We start from the raw sequence: 15,130 nt of genomic DNA on the forward strand, positions 1-15,130 counted from the left end.
AGACTGACACCTGATGAATACATCTTACATCTGAAGACTTTGTGCGGTAAAACGCAGTGATAATAGTGATTGGTGTTCCCCAACCTGTGGCCGCCCGACTGCAGACGGAACTGGAGAGAACCCATTCAAGTCATTGGTGTCTATTGTGCAGCGGACCCTGAGGAGTGCATGGACTCTCACAGTGATGGATACCATGTGTTGGCATCTGGCACCTATAAAATAAAATAATATTCGGATGTCCAGAGCGATGGACTAGTAATGTCTAGGATGCTATACAGGGTCCAAATACACTGTAGGGCTGCGTTCACACTACGTATATTTCAGTCAGTATTTGTATATTTCAGTCAGTATTGTGGTCCTCATATTGCAGCCAAAACCAGGAGTGGATTAAAACCACAGAAAGGCTCTGTTCACACAATGTTGTAATTGAGTGGATGGCCGTCATATAACGGTAAATATGTGCTGTTATTTTAGACAACGGCTGTTATATTGAAATAATGGCCGTTATTTACTACTATATGGCGGCCATCCACTCAATTTCATCATTGTGTGAACAGAGCCTTTCTGTGTTTTTAATCCACTCCTGGTTTTGGTTGCAATACTGACTGAAATATACGTAGTGTGAACATAGCCTAACAGAGCGAGAAGAGCATCACTACCCTGCCCCCCATCACATGTGTATATACAGGTTCATGATTCTCCAGTACTGTATTTCTTTGGTTTGGTGTCCGGCATACCGGGGGTTAATCCTTACCCTAACATACACACAGCCGCACTATCTCTAATGTGACCTGTTGCCAAGTAGCACAGAAACAAATAGAGGGCTGCGATGGTGTCTGCACAGTGACCACATGTTCGGCTCTCATGGTGAAGGAATCCGCCCCACGACATGCCTGCAGAGCATCGCACATTATATGCTATATACATACATATCATAGACGGGTGAGTCTGATACATGTGTATTCTGGTTGCCATAGGTAACAGACAATGGACTCTCCAAGATGCAGGGACAAAGCAGATCCATAGCAAACATCTAAGCGCTCCATCATCCATGGCATGACCCATGTGCCATCCACTGCCTGCCTATGGGGGGCAGCACCTTGTGCTTATACTGCGTTTCCCCTTGAAAAGAGAGGCTTCCATTTGGGACTAAGGGTGCGTGCACACTACGGAATCCATACGGAAAACCCATTGCGGATTCCGTCGCTCATCACTGCTCGCGGCAGTGCGCGGAATCATCCAGGCCATAGAATGGAGTCTATGGCACAGACAGAAATGTGCGGCGACACGAGCGGTGATGAACGGCAGAATCCGCAATGGTTTTTCCGTGTGGATTCCGTAGTGTGCACGCACCCTTACAGGGAATCAATCAGCACTCTCTGCCTGTCAATCATGCCTGCCCAGATCACCAGTTGTCGCCTCTTTCCCGGCCCCACAGTATAACACTTTACACCCTAGCCTAGGCTGGGTTCACACTACGTATATTTAAGTCATTATTGTGGTCCTCATATTGCAACCAAAACCAGGAGTGGATTAAAAACACAGAAAGGCTCTGTCCACATAATGGTGTAATTGAGTGGATGGCCGCCATATAATGGCAAATATTTGCTGTTATCTTTAAACAACGGCTGTTATATTGAAATAATGGCCGTTATTTACTGTTATATGGCGGCCATCCACTCAATTTCATCAGTGTGTGGACAGAGCCTTTCTGTGTTTTTAATCCACTCCTGGTTTTGGTTGCTATATGAGGACCACAATACTGACTGAAATATATGTAGTGTGAACCCAGTAGATCTGTAGGATGGAGCTGGGAGCCAAAGCAGTTATCATGCTGCCCTTTAACTATCTCCCTACTCCATATCTCCTATAGTAACCTGTATAGTATTCTGCACAGTACAGGGATAATACACACAGTGATGTCACAGTACAGGGATAATACACACAGTGATGTCACAGTACAGGGGGGATAATACACACAGTGATGTCACAGTACAGGGATAATACACACAGTGATGTCACAGTACAGGGATAATACACACTGTGATGTCACAGTACAGGGATAATACACACAGTGATGTCACAGTACAGAGGGGATAATACACACAGTGATGTCACAGTACAGGGGGGATAATACATACAGTGATGTCACAGTACAGGGATAATACACACAGTGATGTCACAGTACAGGGATAATACACACAGTGATGTCACAGTACAGGGGGGATAATACACACAGTGATGTCACAGTACAGGGATAGTACACACAGTGATGTCACAGTACAGGGATAGTACACACAGTGATGTCACAGTACAGGGGGGATAATACACACAGTGATGTCACAGTACAGGGATAGTACACACAGTGATGTCACAGTACAGGGATAGTACACACAGTGATGTCACAGTACAGGGGGATAATACACACAGTGATGTCACAGTACAGGGATAATAGACACAGTGATGTCACAGTACAGGAATAATACACAGTGATGTCACAGTACAGGGATAATACACACAGTGATGTCACAGTACAGGGATAATACACAGTGATGTCACAGTACAGGGATAATACACACAGTGATGTCACAGTACAGGAATAATACACACAGTGATGTCACAGTACAGGGGGATAATACACAGTGATGTCACAGTACAGGGATAATACACACAGTGATGTCACAGTACAGGGATAATACACACAGTGATGTCACAGTACAGGGGGGGAAATACACACAGTGATGTCACAGTACAGGGGGGGAATAATACACACAGTGATGTCACAGTGTCATGGCCGCGGCGGCGTCCCGTGCTCCGGGCCACCGCCGCGACCTCCCTCTGTCCCACGCAGCTGCCGGGGTCCTTGTGCAGGGACCCGGCGCTGCGGTCTGTTCGGCCCCGGGGGGCGCCTCACCTCGTCACGCTCCGGTCTCCGTCTGTGCCTCCTAGGGCGTGCGCGCGCCGGCTGTCTCAGATTTAAAGGGCCAGTCCGTCCCTAATTGGTAGTTGCACCCAATCACTCCCTATAAATCCCAGCGTGCCCTGCCCCTCGTGTTGGAGCCTCTATATGCTTCCCATAGCGTTTGGCCCAGCTCCCTGTTGTCCTTGACCTTAGTCCTTGTCCCTTGTTCCTGTCTTCAGTCCTAGTCCCTAGTCCTTGCCCGCTGCCTTCCCTTTGTTCCTGAGTCCTGTCCGCCACCTGCGAGCACGTATACTATCCTCTGCCTGCACTATCTCCTGCCTACTGCTCCTGCCACGCCTCGCCTGCTGTCACTAGCAACCAAGCCAGGGGTAGCGACCTGGGGGTCGCCTGCCGCAGCAAGTCCATCCCGCCTTGCGGCGGGCTCTAGTGAAAACAAGCGGCCCCTTAGACTCCGCTCCCTGGTGAGGTTAGTGCCATCGCTGGTGACGGTCCAGTGGATCCACTACTCCAGGTGTTACACACAGTACAGGAATAAAATACACACAGTGATGTCACAGTACAGGGATAATACACACAGTGATGTCACAGTACAAGGATAATACACACAGTGATGTCACACTACAGGGATAATAAACAGTGATGTCAAAGTACAGGGATAATACACACAGTGATGTCACAGTACAGGGGGGATAATACACACAGTGATGTCACAGTACAGGGATAATATACACAGTGATGTCACAGTACAGGGATAATACACAGTGATGTCACAGTACAGGGATAATACACACAGTGATGTCACAGTACAGGGATAATACACACAGTGATGTCACAGTACAGGGGGGATAATACACAGTGATGTCACAGTACAAGGATAATACACAGTGATGTCACAGTACAGGGGGGATAATACACACAGTGATGTCACAGTACAGGGGGATAATACACAGTGATGTCACAGTACAAGGATAATACACAGTGATGTCACAGTACAGGGGGGATAATACACACAGTGTTGTCACAGTACACGGGGGATAATACACACAGTGATGTCACAGTACAGGGGGATAATACACCGTGATGTCACAGTACAGGGATAATACACACAGTGATGTCACAGTACAGGGAAAATACACACAGTGATGTCACAGTACAGGGATAATACACAGTGATGTCACAGTACAGGGATAATACACACAGTGATGTCACAGTACAGGGGGGGATAATACACACAGTGATGTCACAGTACAGGGGGGATAATACACACAGTGATGTTACAGTACAGGGGGGATAATACACACAGTGTTGTCACAGTACACGGGGGATAATACACACAGTGATGTCACAGTACAGGGGGATAATACACAGTGATGTCACAGTACAGGGATAATACACACAGTGATGTCACAGTACAGGGAAAATACACACAGTGATGTCACAGTACAGGGATAATACACACAGTGATGTCACAGTACAGGGGGGATAATACACAGTGATGTCACAGTACAGGGGTAATACACAGTGATGTCACAGTACAGGGATAATATACACAGTGATGTCACAGTACAGGGATAATATACACAGTGATGTCACAGTACAGGGATAATACACAGTGATGTCACAGTACAGGGATAATATACACAGTGATGTCACAGTACAGGGGGGATAATACACAGTGATGTCACAGTACAGGGGTAATACACAGTGATGTCACAGTACAGGGATAATACACACAGTGATGTCACAGTACAGGGATAATACACACAGTGATGTCACAGTACAAGGATAATATACACAGTGATGTCACAGTACAGGGGGGATAATACACAGTGATCTCACAGTACAGGGGGGATAATACACACAGTGATGTCACAGTACAGGGGGGATAATACACACAGTGATGTCACAGTACAGGGGGGATAATACACAGTGATGTCACAGTACAGGTGGAATAATACACACAGTGATGTCACAGTACAGGGAGGATAATACACACAGTGATGTCACAGTACAGGGGGGATAATACACACAGTGATGTCACAGTACAGGGATAATACACACAGTGATGTCACAGTACAGGGATAGTACACACAGTGATGTCACAGTACAGGGGGAATAATACACACAGTGATGTCACAGTACAGGCATAATACACACAGTGATCTCACAGTACAGGGGGGATAATACACACAGTGATGTCACAGTACAGGGGGGATAATACACAGTGATGTCACAGTACAGGGGGGATAATACACACAGTGATGTCACAGTACAGGGGGGATAATACACACAGTGATGTCACAGTACAGGGATAGTACACACAGTGATGTCACAGTACAGGGGGAATAGTACACACAGTGATGTCACAGTACAGGGATAATACACACAGTGATGTCACAGTACAGGGATAATACACACAGTGATGTCAGAGTACAGGGTTAATACACACAGTGATGTCACAGTACAGGGATAATACACACAGTGATGTCACAGCACAGGAATAATACACACAGTGATGTCATATACAGCTATAATGTACATTTTTGCCCCAGCAGCTGCATGTGTGAATTCAGCCTTTGCTCAGTAAGGGTGGGTTCATACTACGGAATTGTCAGCGAGAATTCTGTAGTATGAACCCACCCTCAGAAGGCTTGCAGCAGCATGGTGTGGAGCTGAGACTCTGGGTGGCTGTGCTGCGGTCAGTAGGTGTGTGTGGTGGTGGTGGGGGGGGTCAGTGGATATTGCTGTGTAATCACTGAATTAGTTACAAAGGTTATTTTAGCGGCCACACAGAACAGAGTGTGCATTGTGCGGCGGGTGTAACAATACTGTCATTCTTAGCCAGGAGCGCTCACCCTGAATCCTACAGGAACACAAAGTCCCATCCGCTACAAGTCACAATCCACCACTTGTGTCTGCACTTTCCATGTTGAGCCAGGCACGGTGAGCCCACCGCCAGATCAGCCCCATATTATACCACTATATTGTTATTACAGTATACAAGAACAATGGCCGAAACCATCGCCTGCTCCATGTTATTGTTCTCTATATTTATACCAGCAGGGCTTACAGTCACTATGCATTGCCAACCATATGCGATCAACCTATGTTCCAAGCATCTACTACTCTTTCAGTTTAATATTTTCTAATATTGTTTCTGATGCTCCTCCACAATCCCTTTAAACTGGGCAATAGAGAGAGAATATACCTTTCATTTCTTGGTTCCACTAACCACAATCCCACATGCCTACCACTAGAGGGCAGTCTGGATCAGTGGGAGGTGAAGCATAATACAGAATGTAGCTCAGAATAGTGAGTGCAGCTCTGGAGTATATGCTGAAATTAAAAGTGTTCACACCCTTTCGCTTTTTTCATATTTTGTTAAAAAACTATCAAGTTTTCCCAATCATTGTGCCCTCAGTACTCCATAACAAGGATGGGAAAACAAATGTATTAAAAAGGAAAAACTATAATTCCTCATGGCTAGAAGCATTCGGAGCCTTCCCTGTGTCACATGACATTCAGCTCCTCCTGAGTTGGTGCAGAGCTGGATCTGAAGACTCCGCCCCCTGTCTATATAAGATCTAACAGCTGACAATGTATCAGAGCAAACAACAAGACATGAGGAGGAAAGAGCTGCCTGTAGAGCTCAGAGACAGGAGTGTGTGGAGGAGGAAAGAGCTGCCTGTAGAGCTCAGAGACAGGAATGTGTGGAGGAGGGATTAGCTGCCTGTAGAGCTCAGAGACAGGACTGTGTGAATGAGGAGGAAAGAACTGCCTGTAGAGCTCAGAGACTGGACTGTGTGGAGGAGGAGGAGGAGGAGGAAAGAGCTGCCTGTAGAGCTCAGATACACGACTGTGTGGAGGAGGAGGAAAGAGCTGCCTGTAGAGCTCAGAGACAGGACTGTGTGGAGGATGAGGAAAGAGCTGCCTGTAGAGCTCAGACAGGACTGTGTGGAGGAGGAGGAAAGAGCTGCCTGTAGAGCTCAGAGACAGGACTGTGTGGAGGAGGAAAGAGCTGCCTGTAGAGCTCAGAGACAGGACTGTGTGGAGGAGGAAAGAGCTGCCTGTAGAGCTCAGAGACAGGACTGTGTGGAGGAGGAAAGAGCTGCCTGTAGAGCTCAGAGACAGGACTGTGTGGAGGAGGAGGAAAGAGCTGCCTGTAGAGCTCAGAGACAGGACTGTGTGGAGGATGAAAGAGCTGCCTGTAGAGCTCAGACAGGACTGTGTGGAGGAGGAAAGAGCTGCCTGTAGGGCTCAGAGAAAGGCCTGTGTGGAGGAGGTAAGAGCTGCCTGTAGGGATCAGAGACAGGACTGTGTGGAGGAAGACAGAGGATCATTATCAGTAATGTATGTACACAGTGACCTCACCAGCAGAATAGTGAGCACAGCTCTGGAATATAATACAGGATGCTTATGCTACCCTGGTTCTGAAGGTCATTCGTCGGTGTGGTTTGGGGATGTGGGAGATTAGGAAATTCCTTGACAATAGGGTCCTGTCGTCCCATTTCCAAAAACCGCTGGCCCTCAAGGATTGCCCAAGTCGGGATCTGGAGGTTGGTTTGGGCCTATTGAATTCCATCAGGATCCCCTTGAAGTTTTGGGACTTGGCTTGGCGCTGCTTCCATGGGAAACTGTATGTGAGGGACAATCTGAAGTGCAGGAGCTCTGAGGATCGGGGATGTCCCCGGGAGGAGTGTGGAGGCATGCTGGAAAGCATGGAGCATTTTCTGCTTCATTGTCCCTATAATACAGAGGTTTACAACAGGGTGGGCGCTTCCATCGGGTGGCCCAGGTTGGCCGTCTCTCCTATGCGGAATGGGCCTATGGAGCATTCAGAAACCTTGGTGGCTGGGACCGGAGCACTTTGGATGAGGTGGTTAGGGGCACAGCGCCCCCCTGTGGATGAGGTGGTTAGGGGCACAATGCTCCCTATGGATGAGGTGGTTAGGGGCACAGCGCCCCCTGTGGATGAGGTGGTTAGGGGCACAGCGCCCCCTGTGGATGAGGTGGTTAGGGGCACAGCGCCCCCTGTGGATGAGGTGGTTAGGGGCACAGCGCCCCCTGTGGATGAGGTGGTTAGGGGCACAATGCTCCCTATGGATGAGGTGGTTAGGGGCACAGCGCCCCCCCTGTGGATGAGGTGGTTAGGGGCACAGCACCCCCTGTGGATGAGGTGGTTAGGGGCACAATGCTCCCTATGGATGAGGTGGTTAGGGGCACAGCGCCCCCCTGTGGATGAGGTGGTTAGGGGCACAGTGCCCCCCTGTGGATGAGGTGGTTAGGGGCACAGCGCCCCCCTGTGGATGAGGTGGTTAGGGGCACAGCGCCCCCTGTGGATGAGGTGGTTAGGGGCACAGCGCCCCCTGTGGATGAGGTGGTTAGGGGCACAGCGCCCCCCTGTGGATGAGGTGGTTAGGGGCACAGCGCCCCCTGTGGATGAGGTGGTTAGGGGCACAGCGCCCCCTGTGGATGAGGTGGTTAGGGGCACAGCGCCCCCTGTGGATGAGGTGGTTAGGGGCACAGCGCTCCCTGTGGATGAGGTGGTTAGGGGCACAGCGCCCCCTGTGGATGAGGTGGTTAGGGGCACAGCGCCCCCTGTGGATGAGGTGGTTAGGGGCACACTCGGTGACCTGGTGAAGGTGCGCTCTCTGGAGTACGAGAGGCTGGGGGCTGGTAGGGCCTCTTGTCTTTGGAGGGGCTCTGCCTATCAGGTTCCTTAGCCTGCGTCTCCTCTCCTGGTGGCGGCTGATGCTGGCACATTAGTCTTTTGTTTTGTGCTGTAGAGATGCTGGAGTATAGGGCTTGCAGGCGCTGAACTTGGGCTTTCGGGCTGTGTGTGAGGCTGAGAAGTCTCATTATTGTTGGGTTTAGTATGTTATATATTTTTTCATAAGTTTGAGTATTGTGATTGTCTTTGTATGTTTGTATAAATTGTATATACTGTATATATTATATATGTTTTGTTTGCACCTGGGGTTCGGGTTTAGTGATAGGTTGGGTGGTGGCTAGAAGGGGGGAGGGGGCTTCTGTGGGACTTTGTTGGGACTTTTATATATATAAAATCCTGGTCTGGTTCATGGACGTCTGTGATCATGTACTGGAGGCATGGGATGCCGGACCAGCTCAGGAAAGCCAAAAAAAAAAAATATGTAATGTTTAGTTGTAGGTTATTATTGTAAATCATGTCTTGTTTAGTTGTAGTTTATTTGTGTAATGATGTCTTGTTTAGTTGGTGTTGGGTTGTATAGAATTATGTCTGTGGTATTAGGTTGTGCACAATGCAACTGGGCCAGGGGGTTCACAATAAGTTATTTATATAGGTGTATAGTATATCGTGGTGTAATGTATATAGGTTTGTATATAGTAGTGTATATAGGTGTGTTGTGTATATAGGTTTTTATATAGTTGTGTATATAGTTTATTAATATGTTTAGCTAAAATTGTTTATATAGTGTGTATATATTGTGTATAGGTATATGGGTTGTCTGTGTGGAGGAATGAGTGTGGGGATGGACCGGTGGTTTATGTTATAGTTCTATTTTGTTTTGGTAATTTTTCTATTTATTGTTTTGTTCTGGTCAGATATGATGCGTTATTTCTGTATTTATTTATTGTTATGTTTAAAATTTTAATAAAAGAAATACAGGATGTAACATGGGATCAGTAACGTATATAATTTGGAAAAGATGTAACCCAGTTACAGTATACATAGTGAGGTCGGTGGGGGGGGTGTCTTCACGTGTGTCTACAGTAAGTCTATGAATGAGGATAGTTTGTCAGTCGTATATATAATTGCTGAAGAAACAATAGATGTTGCTCTTTTCTTGTTACAATGTGTTACTGCTGGTGAGTCATGAAAGATGAGTGATGTGTCATCTCTATGTATACAAAAAATCTCATCTTTATTAATCTACTCCATCTGCACAGAGAGGGGGTCACGTGGGTCCAAACACTGTGAGCACATGTGAGCCATAACCTCATCCACAATAGTTTTCATTCATATCGACACCAGTGCTGCACAACCGATAGCGATCACATTGATATGAAGGTTGTGGGGAAAGAATCCATGTAAGGAAAGGAACTGATGTAATATCCTGCCCCCTTAGGCGGTGTTCACACACCTCGGTGCACAAATATGCTGCAGTACTGCACTGTGTGTGAACACCACCTCAGGGGTTATACATCTGTGGGGCAGCAGAGGCAAGGATTGTCGGCCTACCCTTAATAATAAGCAGATGCGGCTATCAATCACCGAGTTACTCCGCCCACTGGACTCCAATTTGAGGCTTTGCTGCATGTTCATTACTTGTGTCAGTGACTACTGTACTTTTCACGTTCCGCGGTCGTCTCAGTAAGCTGTATGAACTTTCCCCAGCTGTCAGTAACTTCATCAGTCTCTCCTCTTACATCACTGAAGTTATTTTCACCTTCCTCGGTTGTGTCAGTAACCAGATGACTGTGCACCATCAGTTATCTCTCCCAGTGTCCCCATACACACCACCAAATGTCCATGTGTTTTTACTGGGAAGAGGTAAGCCACAGCAAGACGGTTATGGTGCTGGCTTATCCCTTTAAGAACAGTTTGGTTGGAAAAATCCATCATGTCAGTCACTAGTTTGCACTCTCCTCAATTGTGTCAGTCACTAGTTTGCACTCTCCTCAGGTGTGTTAGTCACTAGTTTGCACTCTCTTCAATTGTGTCAGTCCCTAGTTTGCACTCTCCTCGGGTTTGTCAGTCACTAGCTTGCACTCTCCTCAGGTGTGTCAGTCACTAGTTTGCACTCTCCTCAGGTGTGTCAGTCACTAGTTTGCACTCTCCTCAGGTGTGTCAGTCACTAGTTTGCACTCTCTTCAATTGTGTCAGTCCCTAGTTTGCACTCTCCTCGGGTTTGTCAGTCACTAGTTTGCACTCTCCTCAGGTGTGTCAGTCACTAGTTTGCACTCTCCTCAGGTGTGTCACTAGCTTGCACTCTCCTCAGGTGTGTCGGTCACTTGTTTCTTGTTTGCACTCTCCTCAGGTGTGTTAGTCACTAGTTTGCACTCTCTTCAATTGTGTCAGTCCCTAGTTTGCACTCTCCTCAGGTGTGTTAGTCACTAGTTTGCACTCTCTTCAATTGTGTCAGTCCCTAGTTTGCACTCTCCTCGGGTTTGTCAGTCACTAGCTTGCACTCTCCTCAGGTGTGTCAGTCACTAGTTTGCACTCTCCTCAGGTGTGTCAGTCACTAGTTTGCACTCTCCTCAGGTGTGTCAGTCACTAGTTTGCACTCTCTTCAATTGTGTCAGTCCCTAGTTTGCACTCTCCTCGGGTTTGTCAGTCACTAGTTTGCACTCTCCTCAGGTGTGTCAGTCACTAGTTTGCACTCTCCTCAGGTGTGTCACTAGCTTGCACTCTCCTCAGGTGTGTCGGTCACTTGTTTCTTGTTTGCACTCTCCTCAGGTTTCAGTCACTAGTTTACACTCTCAATTGTGTCACTCACTAGTTTGCACTCTCCTCAGGTGTGTCAGTCACTAGTTTGCAAGTTCCACAGGTGTGTCGGTCACTAGTTTGCACTCTCGATTGTGTCAGTCACTAGTTTGCGCTCTCCTCAGATGTCAGTCACTAGTTTGCACTCTGCTCAATTGTACCAGTCACTAGTTTGCACTCTCCTCAGTTGTCAGTCACTAGTTTGCATTCTCCTCAGGTGTGTCAGTCACTAGTTTGCACTCTCCTCAGATGTCAGTCACTAGTTTGCACTCTCCTCAGATGTCAGTCACTAGTTTGCGCTCTCAATTGTGTCAGTCACTAGTTTGCACTCTCCTCAGATGTCAGTCACTAGTTTGCACTCTCCTCAGATGTCAGTCACTAGTTTGCATTCTCCTCAGGTGTGTCAGTCACTAGTTTGCACTTTCCTTAGGTGTGTCACCAGTTTGCATTCTCCTCAGGTGTGTCAGTCACTAGTTTGCACTTTCCTTAGGTGTGTCACTAGTTTGCACTCTCCTCAGGTGTGTCAGTCACTAGTTTTCACTTTCCACAGGTGTGTCAGTCACTAGTTTGCACTCTCCTAATTGCACCAGTCACTAGTTTGCACTCTCCTCAGGTGTGTCAGTCACTAGTTTGCACTCTCCTCAGGTGTGCCAGTCACTAGTTTGCACTCTCCTCAGGTGCGTCAGTCACTAGTTTGCACTCTCCTCAGGTGTGTCAGTCACTAGTTTGCACTATCCTCAGGTGTGTCAGTCACTAGTTTGCACTCTCCTCAGGTGTGTCAGTCACTAGTTTGCACTCTCCTCAGGTGTGTCAGTCACTAGTTTGCACTCTCCTCAGGTGTGTCAGTCACTAGTTTGCACTCTCCTCAGGTGTGTCAGTCACTAGTTTGCACTCTCCTCAGGTGTATCAGTCACTAGTTTGCACTCTCCTCAGATGTATCAGTCACTAGTTTGCACTCTCCTCAGGTGTGTCAGTCACTAGTTTGCACTCTCCTCAGATGTGTCAGTCACTAGTTTGCACTCTCCTCAGGTGTGTCAGTCACTAGTTTGCACTCTCCTCAGGTGTGTCAGTCACTAGTTTGCACTCTCAGGTGTATCAGTCACTAGTTTGCACTCTCCTCAGGTTTGTCAGTCACTAGTTTGCACTCTCCTCAGGTGTGTCAGTCAGTAGTTTGCACTCTCCTCAGATGTGTCAGTCACTAGTTTGCACTCTCCTCAGATGTGTCAGTCACTAGTTTGCACTCTCCTCAGGTGTGTCAGTCAGTAGTTTGCACTCTCCTCAGGTGTGTCAGTCACTAGTTTGCACTCTCCTCAGGTGTGTCAGTCACTAGTTTGCACTCTCCTCAGATGTGTCAGTCACTAGTTTGCACTCTCCTCAGATGTGTCAGTCACTAGTTTGCACTCTCCTCAGGTGTGTCAGTCAGTAGTTTGCACTCTCCTCAGGTGTGTCAGTCACTAGTTTGCACTCTCCTCAGGTGTGTCAGTCACTAGTTTGCACTCTCCTCAGGTGTGTCAGTCACTAGTTTGCACTCTCCTCAGGTGTGTCAGTCACTGGTCCGCTAGCTCCGGCGCTATTGCCTCACGTACATCCCGCCCCGGCGCCGCTGACATCCAGCACGGCCGGCGGAGTTTAACCGGAAACCCCGATGCATGCAGCCCACAGGCCGCGGAGCGCGAGCCTCCTCCGGCAGACAGAGCCACACTCAGAGGAAGCTGCTGCCATCACCAATACTTGACGCATTGCAGGTATAGCGCAACCAATCACAGAGCTTGTCTCTGCCGAGTAACCATTGCAGGGATCCGGTAACCAATCAGAGCAATTTTAACACAGCGCGACACGGAGACTGTCCCGCCCCCTTTAGCAATGCGACTGTGTGAGTGTAACCTTCCGCGGGGAGATATAGTTCCAGGGACTGAGTCGCTTGGTGAACGCGCACTGTGCACTGCGCCGTGTCTACAGCCGGCTATTAACCCCTCCGGTACCTGCAGGTCCTAGTGCTGCAATTATACAACTAATACAGGAATCACCGATAATGCAGCGTGTGCAAGAGTACAAGACAGTCATAACATCAAATACAGCCACCTGCAGTCCCATGTAACACCACAGATAACACAGTCATAACATCAAATACAGCCACCTGCAGTCCCATGTAACACCACAGATAACACAGTCATAACATCAAATACAGCCACCTGCAGTCCCATGTAACACCACAGATAACACAGTCATAACATCAAATACAGCCACCTGCAGTCCCATGTAACATCATAATCAGTCCCTGCAGTCATAACATCAAATACAGTCACTATGTCGCCCGCAGTCCCATGTAACACCACAGATAACACAGTCATAACATCAAATACAGCCACCTGCAGTCCCATGTAACACCACAGATAACACAGTCATAACATCAAATACAGCCACCTGCAGTCCCATGTAACACCACAGATAACACAGTCATAACATCAAATACAGCCACCTGCAGTCCCATGTAACACCACAGATAACACAGTCATAACATCAAATACAGCCACCTGCAGTTCCATGTAACACCACAGATAACACAGTCATAACATCAAATACAGCCACCTGCAGTCCCATGTAACACCACAGATAACACAGTCATAACATCAAATACAGCCACCTGCAGTCCCATGTAACACCACAGATAACAGTCATAACATCAAATACTGCCACTATGTCACCTGCAGTCCTATGTAACAGCACAGATAGCACAGTCATAACATCAAATACTGCCACTATGTCGCCTGCAGTCCCATGTAACACCACAGATAACACAGTCATAACATCAAATACTGCCACTATGTCACCTGCAGTCCTATGTAACAGCACAGATAACACACTGATAACATCAAATACTGTCACTATGTCGCCTGCAGTCCTATGTAACAGCACAGATAACACAGTCATAACATCAAATACTGTCACTATGTCGCCTGCAGTCCTATGTAACAGCACAGATAACACAGTCATAACATAAAATAGTCACTATGTCACCTGCAGTCCCATGTAACACCACAGATAACATCAAATACAGTCACTATGTCGCCCGCAGTCCCATGTAACACCACAGATAACACAGTGATAACATCAAATACAGTCACTGTCACCTGCAGTCCCATGTAACACCACAGATAACATCAAATACAGTCACTATGTCGCCTGCAGTCCTATGTAACACCACAGATAACACAGTGATATCTCTGAGTACAGATAATGTAGTAGATGTCACCTGCAGTCCTATGTAACACCACAGATAACACAGTGATATCTCTGAGTACAGATAATGTAGTAGATGTCACCTGCAGTCCTATGTAACACCACAGATAACACAGTGATATCTCTGAGTACAGATAATGTAGTAGATGTCACCTGCAGTCCTATGTAACACCACAGATAACACAGCAAGATAGGTTTCTGAGTGCACTGAACATGAAGCTATTACTGGCAGTCCTATGTAAGATCATCTATAGCATACTACTAATAAAGTAATTTTCAGCAGTGACCTCACACACTCTTATCTGATGATGTCATCTATATCACACACTGATGTTGTATACCTGTGTATCAGGCCTGTACATGGATCGCTGGGGCCCTATAATAATGATATATAACTAGTGGTGTCATCATCAGTGGGGGATGATGGGGGTGCACCTGGGCCCAACGCTGGGGAGGGATCTATGAAGCTGTCTTACAGGAAGATCCTATTTGTTGCCAAC

Source organism: Dendropsophus ebraccatus, chromosome 13 (assembly GCF_027789765.1).
Source record: "Dendropsophus ebraccatus isolate aDenEbr1 chromosome 13, aDenEbr1.pat, whole genome shotgun sequence".
Lineage (NCBI taxonomy): Eukaryota > Metazoa > Chordata > Amphibia > Anura > Hylidae > Dendropsophus > Dendropsophus ebraccatus.